The sequence below is a fragment of the Erinaceus europaeus genome, chromosome 13 (assembly GCF_950295315.1).
Source record: "Erinaceus europaeus chromosome 13, mEriEur2.1, whole genome shotgun sequence".
Taxonomy (NCBI): Eukaryota; Metazoa; Chordata; class Mammalia; order Eulipotyphla; family Erinaceidae; genus Erinaceus; species Erinaceus europaeus.
In genome coordinates, this window is record NC_080174.1 from 99,883,493 (window position 1) to 99,908,124 (window position 24,632).

Genomic DNA, 24,632 nt, shown 5'->3' on the forward strand with positions numbered 1-24,632 from the left:
AGTGGTGCACTGGACTGAGTGCATGCATTACAGTGCACAAGGACCCAGACAGGTTCAAGGCCCCAGTCCCCACCTGCAGGGAGGAAGCTTCACAAGTGATGAAGTAGTGCTGCAGACTCCTGACTCCTCAGTCTCTCTCTCTTTCTGTCTCTCTCTCTCTCTATCAATCTATCTATCTATTTCTATCTCTCTATCTCGCCTTCAGGGTTATTACTGGGGCTCAGTGCCTGCACTATGAATCCACTGGTCCTGTGGCCATATATAATAATAACAGTAGTAGTACTAATTACTATTATTATTATTATTATTTTGGATAGGACAGAGGGAAAATTAGAGGGGAGGGGAAGATAGAGAGGGAAAGAGACAGAGAGATACCTGCAGCCCTGCTTCACTGCTCATGAAGCGATCCCCCTGCAGGTGGGGAGCTGAGGGCTCCAACCAGGGTCTTTATTCAGGTCATTGTGTTTCATGCATTTATCTTGGTGTGCCACCTCCCAGCCCCTCTGTTTCTTCTATTTCTTACTTCCCTCTCAGTTTTTCTCTGATTCTGTCAAATAAATTATATATATATATTTTTTTTCACACACACACATATATATATGTGAAAAACTCTTTAAAAAGAAGAAAATGGGGGTTGGGTGGCAGCGCAGAGAGTTAAGTGCACATGACACAAAGCTAAGGACCAGCATAAGGATCCCGGTTTGAGCCCCTGGCTCCCCACCTGCAGGGGAGTCGCTTCACAGGCAGTGAAGCAGGTCTGCAGGTGTCTGTCTTTCTCTCCCCTCTCTGTCTTCCCCTCCTCTCTCCATTTCTCTCTCTGTCCTATCCAACAACGACATCAATAACAACAATAATAACTACAACAACAATAAAAAATAAGGACAACAAAAGGAAAATATATATATTTAAAAAAAAAGAAGAAGAAGAAAATAGACTGATGGTAGTTCAAGTCTGGCGGGTTGGGGAGACATGGGAGCGGGGCCCATAAGGACGGGCTTTCTTATTTTAACAAAATCCATTTATGGGAGGGGGGAACCAGAGCATCACTCTGGCACACGCAGTGCTGGCAGAGGAACACAGGACCCCTTGACAGTCCAGGTTTCATCCACTGGACCACTTCCCAGGCCACCAGGACAGGCTTTCTGGAGTGGTGGGGATGTTTTATGGGGCAGAGCACATGCCTTGAGTTGGGTCCCTGGCAGAGTAGCACTCTGGACTTTCTCTTTAACATACACAAGTAAATAAATACTTTAAAAATATTTATTCCCTTTTTTTGCCCTTGTTTTATTGTTGTAGTTATTATTGTTGTTGTTACTGATGTCATTGTTGTTGGATAGGACAGAGAGAAATGGAGAGAGGAGGGGATACAGAGAGGGGGAGAGAAAGACACCTGCAGACCGGCTTCACCGCCTATGAAGAGACTCCCCTGCAGGTGGGGAGCCAGGGGCTCAAACCGGGATCCTTACACCGGTCCTTGTGCTTTGCACCACCTGCGCTTAACCCACTGCTCTACCACCCGACCCCCTATAAATATTTTAAAATAAAAAAGGTTAGAGAGATACCTCACTAGGAGGGGTATGTGTGCTGTGCCACTGCACTGGGCAAATGGAGACAGGCGGGACTTTAATGGTGTGAAAGTCAGTCTGGGAGGAGTGAGATTACACATGTGAAGAGAGGTCCTGTCTCAACAACAAAAGGGAAAGAGAGACAAATGTACTCAAATCAGTCACGGTGATGGCTTCCCAACTCTGTGAACACGCTGAAAAAAACAACCAAAAACAATGAATTGTGCACATGAAGTGAGTTTTGTGACATGTGATTCTGTCTCGATTAAGCTTGAACAATTAGAAACAAGGGCTCCAGGCACCTTCCCAGGTCCCCAGTGAGCAGTGACACCCTCCGAGACCAGCCTCCCACCAGGCAGGGGCCACTGGGTGGCTACTGAGGCAGCAGAGAAGAGGGTGTTCAGAACTGGAGGTGTGTGTGTGCAGTGCAGGGTGCTGGGTGCCAGCCCTGCCCACTTGGAAAAGGTACGGGAGAGCTAACTCACAGGGAGGCCCTGCCTGACCTCAACCCACTTGAAGCCCCGCTTCTAGGACCAGGACAAATGCTGACACCCGGGACACCCCGCCCTTGAGAGACAAGCCCGGGTGGCTAACACTGGCTTTCCTTAGTGGGCTCTCCTACCTGCCGTGTCTGATTCTCCAAACGAAAGAGCTCCAAAGCCACAGGTGCACCTGCCCCCAAGGACACTGGCCTATGTCAAGGAGCTGAGGCACTAATGGGGGTCTCCAGGTAAGGCAAGGAGGGGTCAGTTCTCAAAGGAGCAGCCAGGTCAGGGAAAAGGTGAGACTTTAAGCAGCAGAGAGGGGATGTGCTTGTTGTACAAAGGGGTGGTCAGGCTGGAAAAGAATGGCTTTGCAGCCAGCCATCTTTTTTAAAAAAATTTTTTTAATATTTATTTATTCCCTTTTGTTGCCCTTGTTTTATTGTTGTAGTTACTATTATTGATGTCATTGTTGTTGGATAGGACAGAGAGAAATCGAGAGAGGAGGGGAAGACAGAAAGGAGGAGAGAAAGACAGACACCTGCAGACCTGCTTCACCGCCTGTGAAGCGACTCCCCTGCAGGTGGGGAGCTGGGGGCTCAAACCAGGATCCTTACGCCGGTCCTTGTGCTTCATGCCACGTGCGCTTAACCCACTGCGCTACCACCCGACTCCCTGTAGCCATCTTTGATCGAGCTGTTCAAAGCAGCCACAACTGTAGGGACTGGGGTTCAGGGAGTCAGAATCTTTCCTTCCCCTCTGACCTTTGAGCTTGGTTTCGAAATCAGAATCTCTTAGGCAGAGAGGCCAGTGGTCAAACACAAACAGCTCTTCACATGAGCAGAGACTCAGAGGAAGCTGGGGGGGGCTGCTAGGAACTCCTGAAATTGTACCCCAAAATGGTCTTTTACTGCCCTTTTCTGGGGAGAGGAGTGATAAGAAAGTGAGAACCATTGTGTGGGAGGTCTTCTCAGAAGAAAGGTGCATACAGATTTTTCCTTCCTTTGACAAATCTGTATTTTATAAAAGATTCATGACTCATTTGTATCGATTCTATACAATCACAAAATATAGTGAACAAGGACAAACAGTTATTCAATATAAATGTTTGGGGAGGTAGTTCAATGGAGAAGTGTCTTCCTTGCACATGTGAGGCTCTGAGAGCAACAAATACTAAACAGGTAGAAATTCATGAATGGTATCCCTCTCTTTTTAATCTTTTTGATCAGTGATTTAATACTGATTTACAAAATTACATGTCAACAGCGTTCCCACCACCAGAGTTCTGAACCCCTGATCCCTCCATTGCAAGCCATCACAGTTCTCGCAAGGTTGCAGACATGGGCCAACCATCCTCTCTACAACTTCTGTCTACTTCTGTACATAACCGCCCCCTTTCCCTCCCAGGTCCAGTCCTCTCTTCCCCTCCAACCCACACATAACCCTACTGCTACATCCAAATGTCCCTCCCTTTTTCCTCCTCTCTCTCTGAGTGCTGATGGAGCTGGAGTTCAGAGCCATCTTATCTTCTTTCTCCTATCACTTCTCCCCCACTGGGAATGCGGATCAAGATTGTTTTGGGGGAGCAGAAGGTGGGAGTTCTGGCTTCTGTCATTGCTTCTCCACTGGACATGGGTGTTGGCAGGTGGACCCACACCCCCAGCCTGTGTCTGTCTGTCCCTAGTGGGGCAGGGCTCTGGGGAGGGGAGGCTCCAGGACACATGGGTGAGGGCGTCTGCCCACAAATGGTCTCTCTTTCTCTCCACTCCTCTCCCTCTGTCATAAGAAAATTGGGCCAAAGAGGTGACTCAACAGTAGACCACATGCAAGGCCCTGGGTTTGACCTCTGGCACCACATTAAAAACAGACAAACAAATAAATAAAGCATGTGATGCATATATTAATAATACCTAAATGCAAAATGTAGAAGACTCCAGCCTGCAATTCCTAGAATATCAGGTAATTCTAACCTCAAACCCCAAAGAGTTTTTTTTTCTACCACCAGGGCTATCATGGGTTCAGTGCCTGCATGATTCCACCACACCCAGAGTTCTCTCCCTCTCTCTCTCCCTCTCTCTGTCTCTCTCTCTCACTCTTTTTTTCCCCCTTCATCTTTCCTATAGATAAGCAGGGAAACAGAGAGGAATAGAAAGGGAATGAGTGACACTGCAGCTCTCCTGTGGTTCCAACTTGCTCTGCTCCTGTGTGATGGCCTGAGGTGCACACCTGGGTCCCTTGGGAACTTGTGTGTTCCACCAGGTGAGTCACCTACAGGCCCCCACAGACAGTATCCTTTAAAACTTCCAGTTAGGGGAGTTGGGTGGTAGCACAGTGGGTTAAGCGCAGGTGGCACAAAGCACAAGGACCAGCATAAGGATCCCGGTTCGAGCCCCCGGTTCCCCACCTGCAGGGGAGTTTCTTCACAAGCAGTGAAGCAGGTCTGCAGGTGTCTATTTTTATCTCCTCTCTGTCTTCCCTTCCTCTCTCCATTTCTCTCTGTCCTATCCAACAACAACGACAACCATAATAACTACAACAATAAAACAAGAGCAACAAAAGGGAATAAATAAATAAGTAAATACATACTTACATACATACATACATACACACTTCGAATTAGGGTCGGGTGGTGGTGCACTTGGTTGAGTGCTCATGTTATCATGTGCAAGGACCCTGTCTCAAGCCCCTTGGTCCCCACCTGCAGGAGGGAAGCTTCATGAGTGGTGAAGCAGGACTACAGGTTCTCTCTGTCTCTCTCCCTTTCTATCTCCCCCTCCCCTCTCAATTTCTCTCTGTTCTGTCAAATTAAATAATAGTAATAAATAATAAGAGGATACCTAAAATGAGAAGGTATATTGCCAAGGTATCTTCAGGTGGGGGAGGCTCACATTTTCACTGCCAATGCCCCATGTGCCAGAGCAGAACTCTGACTCCTCTCTTTCATGTGACATACATGAAATAAATCTTTAAAAAAACCTGCAAATTCCACTGACCCCCAACTAACTACACACACACACACACACACACACACACACACACACACACACACACACACACACGATAGTGATGATTGAGCTGGGCCTCCCTCTTTTTTTTTGCCTCCAGGGTTATTGCTGGGGCTCTGTGCCTGCATTACGAATCCACCGCTCCTGGAGGCCATTTTTTCCATTTTATTGCCCTTGTTGTTGCCCTTGCTGTTGTTATTGGATAGGACAGAAAGAAATCGAGAGAGAAGGGGAAGACGGGGGGAGGGGTGAGAAAGACAGACACCTGCAGACCTGCTTCACTGCTTGTAAGGCGACCCCCTGCAGTTAGGGAGCCGGGGGCTCGAACCAGGATCCCTCCACCGGTCCTTGTGCGCTTAACCCGCTGGGCTACTGCCCCACCCCTGGGCCTCCCTCTTAAAGTTTTAAACTACTTGGCAATTAACTTTACTATCTTGAGGTCTGGATAGTCTTTCCACCCAGACAGACAGCCACTGTCCTTCCCCCCCAGCATGGCCAAGGAGCAGGTCTTGTTCCCTCCTGTTCTCACAGGACCCCAGATCTGCACGGGATGGGAGCACTGGAGATAGATTGCTCGAAGCACTTCCATCATCTCTTTTGGGCAGATGGCCCTGTGCCATTGCCTTTAAACCCTTTAATATCTGGTTGCTCTGTCCCTGACGTCTCTGGCACAAGTTCGGGTCCTGCCCAGAACAACAGCCTATTTGTGGCTCTTTACAGATTGAGTAAGCAGAAGCTCCTCACCACTGTGCACCTGGAGAAGCTGGTAGCATTCTAGTTGCCGTGTGTCTGCTGTACTCATGACATCAGTGCCCTAAATCAGGCCTTCAGTTTGCAAGAAGGAAAGAGGGTTAAGGAGGGTTAGCAGGTGGCTCACATAGGAGCCTGCTCTTCCTACCCTGTACCCACTGCCACTTCTGGAATCGTGCAAAAGAATGGCATTGGGAGCACTGACTGAGAACAGAGTCTTGTGGCCCTGACTGTGTCATGCACCAGCCCAAGGACCCTGAGGTAGATTTTCAGAGACTCTTCAAGAGTTAGACAAAGAAGCAGTTGAGATTTCTGAAGCTAGGCCTTGCTTCCTCCAGACAGAAGGACAATGAGCACAAGGTTGGAGAGGGAGGCCAGGCTGGGTACCAGAAGCTGTGTGCTCTGCCATGTGGCTGCAGGGGGACACTGCCCAATAAATCATGTCTACTGAGAACAAAGGACCACCAGCCAGAGTGGTAGAGGCCTGAAGTGGACAGGACGGGTGAGGACAGCTGGGACTGTGGCTAGCAACTCACTCTTAGACCTGCCCTGGCCCTCCTGCCTAGGATCCAGATTCCTCGTCTCAACCAGACGCTGCCTCCTGAGAACGAAGCAAGGACATTTGGAGACAGCACAGGCGTGGGGTACAGACCTCCTCCCTCCTGGCTGTGGAATTCCTGGGAAATTATTTGGCCTTTTTATGACCCAGTTTCTCCTCTGTAAAGCAGAGATTGCAGTCGTACTCATCACATAGGTTTATAATAAGAATAAAATTGTGGGGAGTTGGGCAGTAGCACAGCGGGTTAAGCGCACGTGGTGCAAAGCGCAAGGACCGGCATAAAGATCCCAGTTTGAGCCCCCGGCTCCCCACCTGCAGGGGAGTCGCTTCACAGGCGGTGAAGCAGGTCTACAGGTGTCTGTCTTTCTCTCCCCCTCTCCGTCTTCCCCTCCTCTCTCTATTTCTCTCTGTCCTATCCTACAACAATGACAGCAATAACAACAATAACGGGGGTCAGGCAGTAGCGCAGCGGGTTAAGCATACATGGTGCAAAGCACAAGGACCGGCGCAAGGATCCCGGTTCGAGCCCCCGGCTCCCCACCTGTAGGGAAGTCGCTTTACAGGTGGTGAACAACGATAAACAACAAGGGCAACAAAAGGGAAAAAATGGCCTCCTGGAGCAGTGGATTTGTAGTGCAGGCACCGAGGCCCAGCAATAACCCTGGGGGCAAAAAAAAAAAAAGAACAACAATAACAACAACGATAGACAACAAGGGCAACAAAAGGGAAAAAATAGCCTCCAGGAACAATGGATTCATAGTGCAGGCACCAAGCCCCGAAAATAATCCTGGTGGGGGGAAAAAAAAAGTACTTGATTCTCAAGTAAATGGTCCAGAGTTCGATTCCTAGCATCACATGTTCCTGACTGATGTTCTGGTTCTCTCTCTCCCACTCCCTTCTCTTTCATTAATAATTAAATCTTTTATAACCAAAGAATTTTTTTGCCTCCAGGGTTATTTGCTGGGGCTGGATGCCTGCACTACAAATCTACTGCTCCTGGAGGCTATTCCCTTCCCCCTTTTTTGTTGCCCTTGTTGTTGTAGCCTTGTTGTGGTTATTATTGTTCTTATTGATGTTGTCGTTGTTGGATAGGACAGAGAGAAATGGAGACAGGAGGGGAAGACAGAGAGGGAGAGAGAAAGACAGACACCTGCAGACCTGCTTCACCGCCTGTGAAGCGACTCCCCTGCAGGTGGGGAGCTTGAACTGGGATCCTCACACAGGTCCTTGCACTTTGCACCATGTGCACTTAGCCCACTGTGCCACTGCCTGGCCCTGAGGAATGACTTTGTCTTCTCAAAGTGCCCAGAAATCGTCCTGGCACATGGTGTGCACCACAACATCTGTTCTTGTTAGAAAAAGAAACGCAGGCTGGCAGAGTAGCTGGTGAGGACGGTGGCTACTTTACCATGTGTGTGCCAGGTTCTGGTAGGCCCCACTGCACTGAAGGAAGCTGTGGTGCTGTGGTCTTTCACTTTCTTTGTCTTTAGAAGAAGAAAGACAAGAAGAAGAGTATCTAGGTCAATGAAGACTGATGGATTCACAGGAAAACAAAGCCATGCACACAGTGTCCTCTCCAGGCCTTGCTGTGCTGTGTCAGAGTGAGAGTGGGTCTCACTGAGACGCCTTCTGAGAGCTCGCAGCTGCTCTGTCCCAGGCTTCCATTCCCCTTTTTTTTAATAATTTATTTTCCCTTTTGTTGCCCTTGTTGTTTTTCATTGTTGTTGTAGTTATTGCTGTTATTGATGTCGTTGCCGCTAGATAGGACAGAGATGGAGGGGAGAGACAGAGAGGGGGAGAGAAAGACGGACACCTGCAGACCTGCTTCACCGCCTGTGAAGCGACTCCCCTGCAGGTGGGGAGCCGGGGGCTCAAACTGGGACCCTTGTGCCACTGGTCCTTGCGCTGTGCACCACGTGTGCTTAACCCGCTGCGCTACCGCCCCACTCCCCCCAGGCTGTCATTCTTCCATCTTATCAGACCTCGGCTAGCAGAATCAGTAGCCTAGCACAGTCGAGGGAACTATGGTCGCCATTCCTTCTTCAAAACAGCCTGCTTGATAGTCTCGGTGTGCTGACCAGTCAGGGCCAGCAGGCCTTTCCCTGGGGTGCCTGGAGGCCAGTGCTGTCTCTGCAAGCCGGCAGGACTTAGCTCCGTTAGTTCCCAAATATATACCCCCAGCTGTAAGGGCACGGCATAGCAGGGAGTAACTGCATGAAACAGAGTCTGACAAGAAAGAGCGTGTTACAGGAAGATTAAACTGCTTTTGAAGCACAGTGCAAACCAGCCTCTAAACCAGCCTTCTGCTCACTCACCTGGAAGGCACTGACTGCACCAGGCCTGGGAGAGGTGTGTTCACTGCTCTCTGCAAGTTTGCCTATTCTAACAATGCTGAGCTGCTCAAGCTAAAGGCCCTGGTCAGTGACCCAACACACATTTATGTTTTAGGTTAAAATGCTTAGATTGAAGGTGGCATTAAGAGAAAGTATCTAGGGTGTCAGGCGCAGAGGGTTAAGTGCACATGACGTGAAGCGCAAGGACCAGCATAAGGATCCAGTTCTGGCTCCCCACGTGCAGGGGAGTCGCTTCACAGGCGGTGAAGCAGGTCTGCAGGTGTCTGTCTTTCTCTCCCCCTCTCTGTCTTCCCCTCCTCTCTCCATTTCTCTCTGTCTTATCCAACAACAATAACAATAATAACAACAAAAGGGCAACAAAAATGGGGGAAAATGTGGTCCGCGAGGTGGTGCAGTGGTAAAGCTTTGGACTCTCAAGCATGAGGTTCTGAGTTTGATCCCTGGAAGCACATGTGTGAGAGTGATGTCTGATTCTTTCTCTCTCCTATCTTCCTCATTAATAAATAAATAAAATCTTTTTTTAAAAAAATGGGGAAAAAATGACTTCCAGGAGCAGTGGATTCATAGTGTAGGCACCGAGCCCCAGCCCTGTCCCTAGAGGTAAAAAGAAAAAGAAAAAAGAAAAGGAAAAAGAAACCTAAACCAAGGTTTCTGTTAGCCAACTGATGGGTTCTTTGACTAGGAGTCTCCTGTACACCACTCACAGGGCCTGTGTCTAGTCATTTTCACTCGGGTTCGCCCTGACCCACGTTTCGCACGGTCTGCACCACAGAACTGTGCTGGGAAGAGCGGAAGCCAGAGGGAAAACATAAACATCTTTCCAGAGCATCCATTCAAGTCCCTCGTTAGGGGAAATCTGCCTCACAGTAAAACAAACAAGGGTCTATCATGGAGAAGAATGTAAAATTAACATTAATGTTAAAAACAAAACTTAAGCTTCAAAGCAAGGTCATGATTGGGGTGGGCCGCTGCAGGGAAGGGATGGACATCCGCCCCTCTGGCCAGAGGGGTGAGTGGGAAAGCTGGAGACATCCAACCCAGAGGGTCACAGCCACTGCCAGCTGCTGGCCACTTTCCCACAGACCCACAGCACCTGGGCTCCTTGTGGGGCTGCTCCGAAACAGTTCCCCAACGCAGGAGGCAGGGTCGAGTCAGGGGCTCCTGCCTGGGTTATTCACGAGCGAGATGAAGAAGGTGGGGCCGGGTGCTGGCGCACCTGGTTAAGCGCACATGTTACAAAGCACAGGGACTCAGGTTCGAGCCTCGAGTCCCCACCTATAGGGGGAAGGCTTTGAAGTGGTGAAGCAGTGCTGCAGGTGTCTGTCTCTCTCCCTCTCTATCTCCCCCTTCCTTCTAGATTTCTGTCTCTATCCAATAAATAAATAAATAAAGATAATAAGAAAAATCTTAAGAAAAGAAAAAGTATAGGGGGTTGGGTTAAGCGCACATAGTACTAAGTGTAAGGAGGATCCAGACTCCAGCCCCGGCTCCCCACCTACAGGGAAGACATTTCACGAGCAGTAAAGCAGGACTGCAGGTGTCTGTCTTTCTCTCTCCCTCTCTACCTCCCCTTCCTCTCCAATTTCTCTCTACCTTATGCAATAAAATGGGTGAAAAATGACACCAGAAGCAGTGGATTCATAGTGTGGGCACCGAGCCCCAGAGACAACCTTGGAGGAAAAGAAAATGAATAAAGAGTTGACTACTGTGCTGTCATCATGTTGGAGATTCACTAAATATTTAAGAGCCACAGTACATGCTATGATTTATCTCAAAACAGGGTGTTTGTGTACAATACAACATGTTTTTTCTTATTTCTAATTTCGATGGCAACCCAGTGAGATATGCTGCCCTGCAACCCCAGAGGCTGAGAGAAGTGAAGTAACTCTCAGGGTCATCTATGTGTTAACTGTCCAAGGGCTGAACGACTGTCTCATTCTAAAACACTTGCTTTTGACACCAGCAGTGAGTTCCCCTTCCAGCCAGCATGGAGACATTGTGCCAGCTGCCTGATAGAAGTAAGAGGCCAGGAGCACCTAAAGAAACAATCAGAAAGAATAGGGAAGTAGGGGCTGGGCGGTAGCACGGCGGGTTAAGAGCACGTGGCACAAAGCACAAGGACCGGCATAAGGATCCTGGTTCGAGCCCTCGGCTCCCATCTGCAGGGGAGTCGCTTCACAGGCGGTGAAGCAGGTCTGCAGGTGTCTGTCTTTCTTTCCCCCTCTCTGTCTTCCCCTCCTCTCTCCATTTCTCTCTGTCCTATATAACAACAACAACAGCAGCTATAACAACAGTAATAACCACAACCACAACAAGGGCAACAAAAATGGGGAAAATGGCCTCCAGGAGCAGTGGATTCGTAGTGCAGGCACCCAGCCCCAGCCATAACCCTGGAGGCAAAAAAAAAAAAAAAAAAGTTAAGGAAGTTTGCACTGGAGGGGATGGGAGCTGGAACTCTGGTGGTGGGAACTGTATGGAATTGTACCCCTCTTATGTTATAGTCTTGTTAATCATTATTAAATCGCTAATAAATTTTTTAAAGGATGGGGGTAGATAGCATAATAGCTATGCAAAGAGATTCTCATGCCTGAGGCTCCAAGGTCCCAGGTTCAATGCCCCATACCACCATAAGACAGAACTGAGCAGTACTCTGGTAAAATATAAGTTAACTAATTAATTAAAGTTTTTTTTTAATTTTATTTTATTTATTTATTCCCTTTTGTTGCCCTTGTTGTTTTATTGTTGTAGTTATTATTGTTGTTGTCGTCGTTGTTGGATAGGACAGAGAGAAATGGAGAGAGGAGGGGAAGACAGAAAGGAGGAGAGAAAGATAGACACCTGCAGACCTGCTTCACCGCCTGTGAAGGGACTCCCCTGCAGGTGGGGAGCCGGGGTTCGAACCGGGATCCTTATGCCAGTCCTTGCGCTTTGTGCCATGTGCGCTTAACCCGCTGCGCTACAGCCCGACTCCCTAATTAAAGTTTTTAAGAAACAATCCAATATCAGATTCCTACTGCACTTACTTTAAAAATACACCACACTGGGAGTCGGGCTGTAGCGCAGCGGGCTAAGCGCAGGTGGCACAAAGCACAAGGACTGGCATAAGGATCCCGGTTCGAACCCCGGCTCCCCACCTGCAGGGGAGTCGCTTCACAAGCGGTGAAGCAGGTCTGCAGGTGTCTATCTTTCTCTCCTCCTCTCTGTCTTCCCCTCCCTCTCTCCATTTCTCTCTGTCCTATCCAACAACGACGACAACAATAATAATAACTACAACAATAAAACAACAAGGGCAACAAAAGGGAATAAATAAATAAAATAAATATAAAAAAATACACCACACTTCAGCAAATAACAGCAGATGGGCTGTATTATTCAAGTATCCCTCACCACACACCCAGAAAAGATTCACTCCCAGCTGAGCCAGGACCAGGGATCCGCGGGAACGGGGAGCTGTGCTCTGACACAGACTTGAAATGACTCTGAGCACCAGTCATTTCTAGAGTAGTTTTTGGAGGAGGGTGGGTGAGGGGGAAAGTTGGGGGGTTTTTTGGAGTGTTTTCCCCAAGAGAAGTTTTGCATGAAGCAGTTTATTTAAACTAAGATCCTGGTTTTATTAACTTCCTCTTCAGATGTCAGGTCAGCAGGAGAAAGGAAAGAGAGCACGTGTGGAGTATCATACTGTCCCCGCACCGCCCCGAGGCTGCCTGAGCAGCAAGCACAGACCCCTTTACACGAAGGGCACAGAGCAGACTCCCTGGGCGTGGTCCATGCTGGGGCAAAGGCCCCTGCAGCCCTGCAGCCCTGCACCCCTGCAACAGCTGCTTCGGTTTCCCAAATCACACCAAAGAACACACAGAAGTGAACCGCAGAACGTTCACCAAGACTTCTGGACCAGTAAGCCTGTGCCCCCCCAGTACCCCCATTTCCAAGCTGCAGGGGCTGTGGCCCAGCAGGGTGCACCTCTGTTTCCTGCAGCCCCTCACAGCCCTTCCCCGGCTTCCACACCATGTCTTCTCAGGTAAGCACCAGCTGATTTCCCAGGGAGGCTCACACCCACATCCAAAGGCAGACAGAGGGTCAAGGGCACACTCAGTTTCTGTTGGCAGAAGGAGACTGTCAGAAAGCTTCTATTATGGGAGTCAGGCTGTAGCGCAGCAGGTTAAGCGCAGGTGGCGCAAAGCACAAGGACCGGCATAAGGATCCGGGTTCGAACCCCGGCTCCCCACCTGCAGGGGAGTCACTTCACAGGCGGTGAAGCAGGTCTACAGGTGTCTTTCTCTCCCCCTCTCTGTCTTCCCCTCCTCTCTCCATTTCTCTCTGTCCTATCCAACAACAACAACAATAATAACTACAACAATAAAACAACAAGGGCAATAAATAAATTAAATAATTATTAAAAAAAAAAGAAAGCTTCTAATAGAACTTAGTCCATCTCAGGAGGTCAGACAGTAGGTAGCGCAGCGGGTTAAGCACACATGGCACAAAGCGCAAGGACAGGCGTAAGGATCCCGGTTCAAGCCCCCGGATCCCCACCTGCAGGGGAGTCGCTTCACAGGCAGTGAGGCAGGTCTGCAGGTGTCTGTCTTTCTCTCCCCCTCTCTGTCTTCCCCTCCTCTCTCCATTTCTCTCTGTCCTATCCAACAATGAACGACAACAACAATAGTAACCACAACAAAGCTACAACAACAAGGGCAACAAAAGGGGGAAAAAATGGCCTCCAGGAGCAGTGAATTCATGGTTCAGGCACTGAGCCCCAGCAGTAACCCTGGAGGCAAAAAAAAAAAAAAAAAAGAACTTAATCCATCTCTATAGCAGAGATACCACTCTCTATGCTAACCCAAACCCTTTTTACCTAAGGATGAATCATCTCCCCTTATTGAAGTAAAATGAGCCCTATGGTTTAATAGGAGAATTGTTAACTCATAAAGTAGTAACAGTGGGCTGGAGAGACAGCATAGTGGTTATACAAAATGACTTTCATGCCTGAGACTCTGAGGTCCCAGGTTCAGTGCCCAGCACCACCGTTAGCCAGAGCTGAGCAGTGCTGTGGTCTCTCTCCCTCTCTCTCTGTATCTCCCTCATTAAAATAAATAAGACTTCAATAATAACGATGGCAACAGTAACAGCTAGTCAGTTTTACTGAGTGTCCTTGGTAGGTGACTGGTGATGTCCATTATGCAATTTATCTTATTTAACCATTAAGATAAGTCCAGGAATACATTCAATTGGCTTCATTTTACAGATAAAGAAATTGAGGATCAGAGACGATAAATAATCTACCCCAGGTCACGGGAAGTGGGGAAGTTACATTCATACCTTTGAAAGCACTGCAGCTGAAGAACGGCTTTACATTGTAGCAGACCTGTTAGACACTCAGCTCCGACCCAAAGAATGCCATTTAATTGCATTGTCAATATAAGTAACACATCTAAGATAACTTTCGGTCTATTAGTAATCTTTTTTCTTTTTCAATGTCTTTTCAATTTAGGTCTATTAGTATTTTTTTCCTTTTTTTTTTTTTTGCCTCTAGGGTTATTCCTGGGGCTCAGTGCCTGCACTAAGTTGGATAGGACACAGAGAAATCAAGAGAGGAGGGGAAGACAGAGAGGGGGAGAGAAAGACAGACACCTGCAGACCTGCTTCACCGCCTGTGAAGCGACGCCCCTGCTGGTGGGGAGCCGGGGGCTTGAACCAGGATCCTTGCATCTGTCCCTGTGCTTCACACTCTGTACTTAACCTGCTGCACCACCATCTGGCCCCCTAAATTAATCTTTTTTTAAATGGTCCAATAATCTTGCAAAGTCTTTTGGTACTAAGAGTAACAAGCATGTTCAATGCCTTTGATGCACTGATTTTTAATATGGGAAAAGTAATATTCTTAGGAGTATCAATATAGTATTTTAAGAATGGTGTGTGTGCATGTGCGTGTGTGTGTTTAAGTAACATAAAACATCCCACAATGTAGGTTACTGGAGAAATTATGATGTCCTTGTTTTAGGTCATTTATACTGCCATTAAAAAGTTAGACTAGTGGAGTCGGGCAGTAGCATAGCAGGTTAAGCACACATGGCGCAAAGCACAAGGGCCGGCATAAGGATCCCAGTTCAAGTCCCCGGCTCCCCACCTGTAGGGAAGTCGCTTCACAGGCGGTGAAGCAGGTCTGCAGGTGTCTGTCTTTCTCTCCCCCTCTCTGTCTTCCCCTCCTCTCTCCATTTCTCTCTCTCTCCTATACAACAACAATGACAACAATAACTACAACAATAAAACAACAAAGGCAACAAAAGGGAATAAATAAATAATAATAATAATCTTTTTTTTTTAAGTTAGACTAGGGAGCCGGGCAGTAGCACAGTGGGTTAAGAGCACATGGTGCAAAGCACAAGGAGCAGCGTAAGGACCCCGGTTCGAGCCCCTGGCTCCCCACCTGCAGGGGAGTCGCTTCACAGGCGGTGAAGCAGGTCTGCAGGTGTGTCTTTCTCTCCCCCTCTCTGTCTGCCCCTCCTCTCTCCTCTCTGTCCTAACAAAAAACAAAACAAAACAAAAAAGTCAGATTAGATCTTTTTTTATTTCTTTCTTTTACCAGAGCACTGCTCGGTTCTGCTTATGGTGTTGTAGGGGATTGACCTTGGGACTTTGGAGCCTCAGGCACAGAGTCTCTCTGCATAACCATTATTCTATCTACCCCTGCCTGGTAGACTAGATCTTAAGGAGTGCTTAGAAATACTGGCAATGGGGCTAGACAGTGAAGCACCCAGTTGAGTGCACACATGGCCATGCTCCAGGTTCAAGCCCCCACTCCCCACCTGCAAGAGGGAAGTTTCATGAGCCGTGAAGCAGTGCTGCAGACATTTCTCCCTCTCTCTCTCTGCCTCCAGGGTTATTGCTGGGGCTCAATGCCTGAACTATGATTCCACTACTCCTGTGGCCATTTTTTAATTTTTATTATTTTATTTTTATTTATTTATTTTTTGGATAGGACAGAGAGAAATTGAGATAGGAGGGGAAGACAGGGAAAGAGAAAAAGAGACACCTGCAGACCTGCTTCACTGTTTGTGAAGTGACCCCCTACAAGTGGGGAGCCGGGGGCTGGAACTGGGGTCCTTGCACTGGTCCTTGAGCTTTGTACTATGTGCATTACCACCTGATCCCCCAAAGATTTCTCTTTGTCTCTCCCTTTCATTCTCCCTTTTCCCTCTCACTTTCTTTGACTTTTCAAAATAAAAATAATTAAAAATAGAGAAATAGGGAGTCGGGCAGTAGCGCAATGGGTTAAGCGTGGCATGAAGCACAAGGACTGGTGTTAAGGATCCAGGTTCAAGCCCCCAGCTCTCCACCTGCAGGAAAGTTGCTTCATAAGCGGTGTCTGTCTGCAGGTGTCTGTCTTTCTCTCCCCCTCTCTGTCTTCCCCTCCTCTCTCCATTTCTCTCTGTCCTATCCAACAACGACAACATAAAGAACAACAACAATAATAACTACAGCAATAGTAAAATACAAGGGCAACAAAAGGGAAAATAAATAAATATAAAAGAGAGAGAAAAAAATACTAATGAGCAGTGTTAAGAAGGGAAAATGAAGCAATTCTGTGCACTTTTCCCTCAGCAAAACTCATGTTTTATTTCTCTAGAAGCTAAGCATTAGAATTAGCATGTGGCCAAGTAATTCAAATTCTGGCTATACACACAAAAGGATTCAGAATAAAGATGTAAACAGATACCAGTACAACTATGTTTACAAAAGCATTATTCACAAAATCCAAAACCGGCAGAAGTAATCCAAGTGTCCACTGACCAACAGATAAACAAATGGGATCCTTACAATTATTTAGCTGTAAAAAGGAAGGCAATTCTGAAACACACTATTACATTGATAAACCTAGAGGACATTTGGCTACCAAAAAATAAGTGAAATAAGCCATCCATAGAAGAAGAGATACTGTGCCATCCCATCATTTGAAGGGATTAATAAAAATCAAATTAAAAAGGCACCAAGTCGCATCCTAGATGCCTGGCCTTGGGGCGAGAAGGCAGTGGGGAGTTATTGCTTAATGGTAAAAGTGTCAGTTTTGCAGGATGAAACAGTTAAGGGGGCTCCAGGCAGTAGCACACTGAGCAGAACAACATATGTACCTAAGCAAGATCTGGGTTCAAGCCCTGGGCCCACCTACATGAAGGAAGAGCAGTTCATGAGTGCTGCAGTAATGCTGCAGGTCTTTCTCCCCTCTCTTTTTTCCCTTTTTTTTGCCTCCAGGGTTACTGCTGGGGCTCAGTGCCTGCACTATGAATCCACTGCTCCTGTAACCATTTTTTTTTTTTGATAGGACAGAGAGAAATTGAGAGGGAAGGAAAATATTGAAAGGCGGAGAGAAAGACACCTGCAGAGCTGCTTCATCGCTTGTGAAGCAACCCCCTGCAGGTGGGAAGCTGGGAGCTCGAACCCAGATCCTTGTTCCAGTCCTTGCATTTTGAGCCAGGTGCACTTAACCTGTGCTGCCGTCTGACCCCCCTCCCTCTCTCTTTCTGCCTCTGTCATAGTGGAAAAGGGGGAGGGTGGCGCTGGAAATGGTGGGACCAGTGATAACCCTGGTGGCAATAAAATAAATGAACGGGAGTTTTATTATGTACATCATACCACAATTGAAACATAAAAAGCTTGGTGGTGTGGCTGTGAAGAGAGCATGATAGCTATACAGAAGACAGTCATGCCTGAGGCTCTGGGGTCCCAGGTTCCATGCCCAGCAGCACCATCAGCCAGAGCTGAGCAGGGCTCTGGTCTTTCTCTTTGTAGCTTTCTCATTAAATAAATAAAACACTAACAAAAAACAATGCTTGCTTGCTAGCTGACAAGGCTTGGCAGTGGCACACACAGGACAGTGCAAGGACCCTGATTCAAGCCACGGGTCCTCCGAGCCAGAGTGGGGGTGGGGGAGTGGGCTCTTCCTGAGCAGTGAAACAGTACTGCACCTCTCTCACCCCTTCTCTCCCCACATCCCCTCTTGATTTCTCTCTATCTCTGTCCAATCAATCATTTTTTAAGATCAGAAGTTCGCTGGCTAGAACACAGGCCTTGCCGTGCACCGGGCCCAGGCTCAAGTCCTAGCAGCAGAAAGGATGCGAGGTAGAAGAGCCCCAGCACCACGGGCTCTAGCCGTCTCTGCTTCAGGATCTCGTTCAGTCCATCTCTCGGAAGAGAAGCTTGCCCTCCTCCCTGGAGGTTCCCTTCCTTCCCTGTGGCCATCCCCCTACCATGATCTCCATACCCTGCAGTCCTCACTCTGCCCGGACACCAAAGACTTTTCAAAGTTTCAACAGCAGGTCTGTGACTTTGCTTTCCCCATTGGTAACAAGCACTGCTCCCAGATTTCAGAACCAAAGCAAAGGGAAGCACACACTCACAGACATGCACACCCAGCCAGCAGGAGGCCTGAGCGGCCTTTCCCCTCCAGAGAACCTCTACATCCACATCCTCCCATTCTTCCAAGCTTCAAAGACTGAAGGTGCCCCAAACTCTCCCTGGCACCACCAGCCCCATCCCACAACTATGGCCTCCCAGAATGGGGTGCAGAGCAGTCTTGTTCTGTGGGGCTCTGCCCCTGCCTCTCTCTGGGGCTTCAAAAGGAGGAGCTCCCTAGTGTGAGAGGACAAAGAGGGGTACCCTGGGCTGGGAGGCGCTAGCTGCTAGAAAGGGAGGACTAGGGAGGAGAGAGGTCAGGGGTGGGCTCAGGTGAAGAAGCCAGTCTGCAGGCACTTACTTTGGAACTTCTGAAGTTTCCTTGGAGCCCTGAAAGGGGGTGAGAATAGGGGCTGCATCAGGGAGACACTACTAAGATGAGTGTGCAAAGACCGGCGGAAGGATCCCAGTTCAAGCCCCCGGCTCCCCACCTGCAGGGGAGTCGCTTCACAGGCGGTGAAGCAGGTCTGCAGGTGTCTGTCTTTCTCTCCCCCTCTCTGTCTTCCCCTCCTCTCTCCATTTCTCTGTGTCGTATCCAACAACAACAGCAATAACAACAACAATAATAACTACAACAACAATAAAAAACAACAAGGGCAAGAAAAGGAAAAATAAATGAATAAATATTTAAAATATATATATCCACCAGATAGTGTGCTGCTTTGCTATGTGCACGGCCCAAGTCTGAGTCCAGCCTTGATCTCATTAGAGGAGTCTTCAGTGGTGCGGCCTCTCTCTCTCCATCTCTCTCTCTCTCTGTCACCTCTGTCTATAAAATAATAATAATAAATTCAATGGTGGTCCAGGAGGTGGTGCAGTAGACAAACATTGGATTCTCAACCATGAGGTCCTGAGTTCAATGCCCAGTAGCACATGTACCAGAGTGATGTCTGGTTATTTCTCTCCTCCCCTCTTTCTCATGAATAAATAAATAAATAAATTGTTAAAAAAAAAAAAAAAGTGATCCGGGAGGTGGCACAGTGGATAAAGCATTGGACTTTGAAGCAGGATGTCCTAAGTTCAATAATGATGACTGGTTCTCTCTGGTTCTCTCTGGTCCTCCCTCTCTCTCTCTCTCTCTCCCTCTCTCTGTCTCTCTCTCCCTCTCCTATCTTTCTCAATAATAAATAAAAATGTTTTAAAAAATAACAATAAATAAATTCAATGGTAAGTGTACATCGAAAACAAGACAGAGAAAACCACAAGAAGACGGGCAGAGAGCTGAGGAATGCAGAAGCCATCAGAAGCTGGAAGAGGAAGAAAGGACACCCCAGTGGTGCCTAGGGGAGCAAGGGCCTGCTGATGATACCTGGATAGTGAACCACTAGGCTTGAGCACCCTGAAAGAACAGCCTTCTGCTGCCTGAAGCCAGAACTTGGAAAGATTTGTTAGAGGAGCCTCAGGGAATGAGCACAGAATCCTGCCAGGACCCAAAATGCCCCTCACTGCCACTTCCACCATTTTACTCGCCAGCACTATCTCTACGCGGAAAGACACTGTCCCCCAGCGACACACAAGCCAACTGAAACACCACTCTTTTTGAAAAAGACCATACCCTTTACTCCATCACTCTCCTTGCCACCCAGAATGTGGGCAGTCTTGGAAAGCACCCATTCCGAGAACCATCACTTAGCTGATCAGATCGGATCGGGACACTATCAGATCTGGAGAAGAGTGAGCAGGCCCCTGGGAAATCACTCTCCACCAACTCCCAGGGTTACACTGGTTCTCAGTGAGAGGAGCCTGGACCATCTTTGGGGACATCCTGCAGAGAACCATCTGGTGCTGCTGGGAGGAAGGTCCCCAGGGTTTCTCTCTCTCTCTCTCTCTCTCTCTCTCTCTCTCTAATCTTGAAGCTGGTAGCTTTTCTGATATGATCCTGTGGGGGGGTGAGGGTAGCAGCCAAATGAAAGAGAAGTTGGAGTCATCTATCACTGTAGGGAGAGAAGTCTTGCAGCCTTGGCCAGGCAGGAAATGCAGGTGCTGGTACAAAGATGAGAATAGGCCAGGCTCAGGGTCCCCAGGAGTGGGGCTCATAGCTCATAACAGGACTAAGGACTGGGCTGGGCTTCCCAAGCGCTGCTTTCCTGATTCCTGGGCGCTGCCCGGCCCCTGGGGGAGTGGCTGCAGCTCCCCCCCCCCAGTGGAGCTTTCCTGAGGTTCCAGGGTAAGAAGCCCAGGGCAGTGCAGCAGCACAGGCAGACCCACTGCGGCAGCTGGCTTCCCGGGGGAGGGGCTACTCTCTAAACAAATATGGTTTTTGAAAAATAAGCGGGCCGAAGGGGAATTGCTTCACAAGTTGCACATTCACTTCTCCCTTTAACAGTGCAATTGAAGAAAAACAAGGTGAAGCAGGAACTGATCCCCCCACCCCACCCCCATTCGCACACACAACTGCATGGAGGTTGGCCTCTCTGTGCACTGTGTCCTATAATCCCCCCACCGGCTGGGGCCCTCCCTGTCTGCCTGCTGGCTCTCAGCACAGCCCTCCCCACCCCCCAGTGGGAAGGTGGTAAATACTTGCTAAAGGCAGTTAGTAAAGCGAAAGGAATGCTGAAGCCCACAGCCGGGCAGGCCATGCACATGGCCCAGGTTCACCCCAGGCCCCACCTGCAGAGGGGGAAGCCTCAGAGAAGCTAAGCCGGTCTGCAGGTGTCCCTCTTTCTCCCTCCCTGTCTCTCCCCCCCAATTTCTTTCTGTTCTATCAAGTGGAAAGAAAAGAAAACAAGGGAAAGATGTGACCTCTGGTGGACTTCTTGTGCAGGCACTGAGTCCCAGCAATGACACTGGTGGCGATCTAAAAAAATGCAGGCAAAACTGGGCTCCGTATGCGTGTCAGGGAGCAGAACAGCAGCACTGTGGGGCACTTGGTCTGGTTCCAGCAACATCTCTACTCAGCACGGCCAACAGAGCAGGCAACTGCCACCTCGTTGTGAGAGCTCCCCAGCCCTAGCCCCTGCGCATCTTCTCTTACTTAGAGGAAGGAGTCTCTGGAAGTCCCAGAAGACAGAGTCAACTCTGGCAAGCACTAGACAGTGGTCTCCGGAGTGAACCTGGAGGGCCTCTGGAGTGTAGAAATCAAATGACATGGGCAGAGATATGCTAAGGGGCTGCCCTTATATGAATCTGTTTGTTTCTAAGGGGGCAGTAAAGAAAGCACTATTCTTCCTCCCTCGGCCAGCAGAATCCTCACCTCCAGTTATCACAACTGACAACCCCAGTGTTTGGTGGTAGTAGCTGTGGGAGCAGGTGGGCCAGCGTGTCAATCTCACACCAAGAGAACTGTGAGGAGACAGCCCTCAATCTGCAAACAATGACACCTACAGATGACCGACTGCTCTGGGGTCTGAGCCCAGCTGGAATTCTGGATCTGGTAGCTGTGTGGGCTTGCAAGCTCTTAAACTTTGCTGAACTTTACTTTCCTCTACTGGAAAATGGAGACATCATTTAGCTCCTGCAGTTGTGTAACGGCAACACATATGTAAAAAGAAAAAAAGAGGGGCCAGGCAGTAGCGCAGCGGGCTAAGCGCAGGTGGCACAAAGCACAGGACCGGTGTAAGGATCCCGGTTCCAGCCCCCAGCTCCCCATCTGCAGGGGAGTCGCTTCACAGGCGGTGAAGCAGGTCTACAGATGTCTGTCTTTCTCTCCCCTCTCTGTCTTCCCCTTCTCTATTTCTCTCTGCCCTATCCAACAACGAATAACAACAATAATAGTAACAATAACAATGATAAGCAACAACAACAAAAATAGCCTCCAGGAGCAGTGGATTCTTAGTGCAGGCACCGAGCCCCAGCAATAACCCTGGAGGCAAAAGAGAGAAGGAAGAGAAGGTGAGAAGGAGAAGGAGAAGGAAAGGGCCAGATATATTGGGGTAGGGTGGGAGTCCCTTTGACACCATCCTATTGAGCAGAGCACTAAACACTCCTGTGTCCAACCTGCAGGGAGCGCGGGATTAGTCTAGTGCTGAAGTCCCTGGAGCTGGAGGGACTCTTGTCTGAGACCAGGACATACTGGGGGGAAGGTGGGTCCACAGGAAGCCTGTTGAAACTTTGCACTTGTTAGTCCCTGGGGCTTGAGACCTTTCCTTCCCTGCAGGGAGCCCCATAGGGGAAGGGAAGCTCCTTGCGCAAACCAGGTAGCCTCCAGGAAGCCAAGCTGGAGGCCGGGTTGGAGGCCGCTCCGGGCACCCCTTGCTCCCTACCCCCAGATCCCACTTCCACCCCAGTCTGCTCGGGGACACTGCTTCTCAGGACCTCCCACCAGCCCTTCCTGGCTGCCCTCCACCTTCTGACCGAGACAGCACAAGCCAGCTTGGGGTACGTCCTTCCTGGTCCCCAAGACAGGTCTCCCTGGCAGGTCCCCAAGTCAGGGTCCCCAGGACAGGTCTCCCTGGCAGGTCCCCAAGTCAGGGTCCCCAGGACAGGTCTCCCTGGCAGGTCCCCAAGTCAGGGTCCCCAGGACAGGTCTCCCTGGCAGGTCCCCAAGTCAGGGTCCCCAGGACAGGTCTCCCTGGCAGGTCCCCAAGTCAGGGTCCCCAGGACAGGTCTCCCTGGCAGGTCCCCAAGTCAGGGTCCCCAGGACAGGTCTCCCTGGCAGGTCCCCAAGTCAGGGTCCCCAGGACAGGTCTCCCGGACGTCTCCCGCTTCAAGAGCACGCCTAGAGGAAGACTGGCTGGATTCACGAAGGAAAAGTCTCCCTCGGACTGGACCGCGGGTGAAATAAAGATAAGGCGGGGAGAGGGGCCCGGAAACGCGGAGCTGAGGCGGTTTGGCCGGTAACCCGGGCTCGGGCGCAGACTGGGGGCTCCGGCGGGGTGGGGGAGCACCCGGTTCTCCAGGGCCGGGTGGCCAGGGCGAGGGGTGCGCGCCCCTCCGCCTCCCTCCAGAGCCCCGGTGGCACCTCCTGCCGACCCTGCGCCCCAGGCCCCGCCGGAGCGGGTGTCCCGAGGCCGCGCGCCCGGCCGGCTCCCCGGGGCCACAGGACGCGGGCGGGGAGCCCTGCGCACCCCCCCCCCCCCGACCCCCGCGCAGCCCCGGGGCGCCCCTCGCCTGCTCCCGGGCTGCGCGAGGGACCTGCCACCGGGGCGCGACTCCCCGACCTCGGCCCTGCCCAGCGTCCAGCACCTTGGCCCCTGCCCACCCCTCCCGGCCACCTCCCCGACTCGCCGCGCCGAGCTCACCTGTCCCGGCGGCCGGCGGAGGCTGGGCGGCTCTGCGCACTCGGCTGCCCGGCTCAGAGCCAGGGCGCTAGGCTCCAGGAGCAGCGGCGCAGGGCGGGGCGTTGTGCAGACGCCCGCCTGCTGACAGACAGCCCTCACACTCTAGTTTCCTTTCTACTCGCAACCGGGAAAAACAGGCCCCCCAGCCCTCTCACCTGCCTTCCACCCGCCCCCACGCCCCCCACCTGGCCGGGCACCTGGAGGTGCTCCTGGCCTCGCTGCAGAGCAAGTCTTCTTCATATGCAAAGGAAAGCAACCAAACAACGGCCTTCTAAGGCCCACAAACCGCCCCCACACCCTCCAGTTGACACGCCAGAGAAATACAGCCGTGGGCAACAGAGACTGGGCCCCACCCCAGCACTCAGAGAACCCCAGCCCCAAGCTGGAGGAGGTAGGTACTGGGCTTGGAGCTCAGAATTCCACCAGGTTGGTAGAATGGGTGCAGACTTGGGTGGATGGGGAGCCCTGTAAGGTGACTAGCCTGGGGGTGGGGAAGTGACTCAGTCGACTGGGTCGGTTGGAAGGTAAAGCGCCTATTTTGTTCCCTCTGGGCAGGTGAGGAAATTTGGGCTCAGAGAAAGACAGGAGAAGCAGAGACTGTTCTGTTTCTAGCCAGGAAAGGGAGAGAGTTCTAGCCAGGAAAGGGAGAGAGTTTTAATAAGTCTGCATGGACTATTAAATGGGCCCATTTCTGAGATCAAGCCCGCAGGCTTTGAATCCTCAGCTGCACATCTGCAGAGAAACCTACACTCTCCTGGGGGAGACTGGTGGCTGTCCCCAGGAATGTATCCTGGTCTCTGAGGATGGAAGTCCTACTTCTGCCCCAGCCTGGGTCACTGGTAAGGGGACAGAGGTCTCCAGCCCACTCCAGGAGGATTCTTCCCAAACCCAGCAACCAAGTGGGCTTGGCAGAGAAAATGTGATGGCAAAATCAGTAGCCTGCCCCAGGGTTTCCTAACATCCCTCCCTAGCCTTATTTTTGCTGGTTGCAATTTATACACCCTATGTTCTGCAGAGTTCATTGTAAGAAACAGGTGAAGAGTGGTTCTGCTTGTGATGTGAGAATGGAAACTTGCCAAGGGCTAAGAGGTGTTTCTGGGGGCTGGGGAGGCAGCATAATGGTTCTGCAGAAAACTTTCATGCCTGAGGCTCTGAAGTTGCAGGTTCAATTCCTGCCACTACAAGCCAGAGCTGAGCAGTGCTCAGAAGGAGAAAAAAAAAAAAAGTAGCTTTGTAAATTGGTGGTTTTTT

At 50.0% G+C, this 24,632-nt stretch overlaps 1 protein-coding gene across 1 annotated transcript in view; it reads right to left on the reverse strand.

Moving 5' to 3' along the window:
* Window positions 1-23,474, reverse strand: part of PIK3CD (phosphatidylinositol-4,5-bisphosphate 3-kinase catalytic subunit delta) — a 70,872-nt gene extending 47,398 nt beyond the window's left edge. Inside the window, exon 1 of the mRNA XM_060170933.1 lies at window positions 23,343-23,474. The gene's annotated coding sequence lies outside the window, so the exon portion shown is untranslated. The remainder of the gene's footprint in view (window positions 1-23,342) is intronic.
* Between the last annotated feature and the right edge of the window lie 1,158 nt (window positions 23,475-24,632).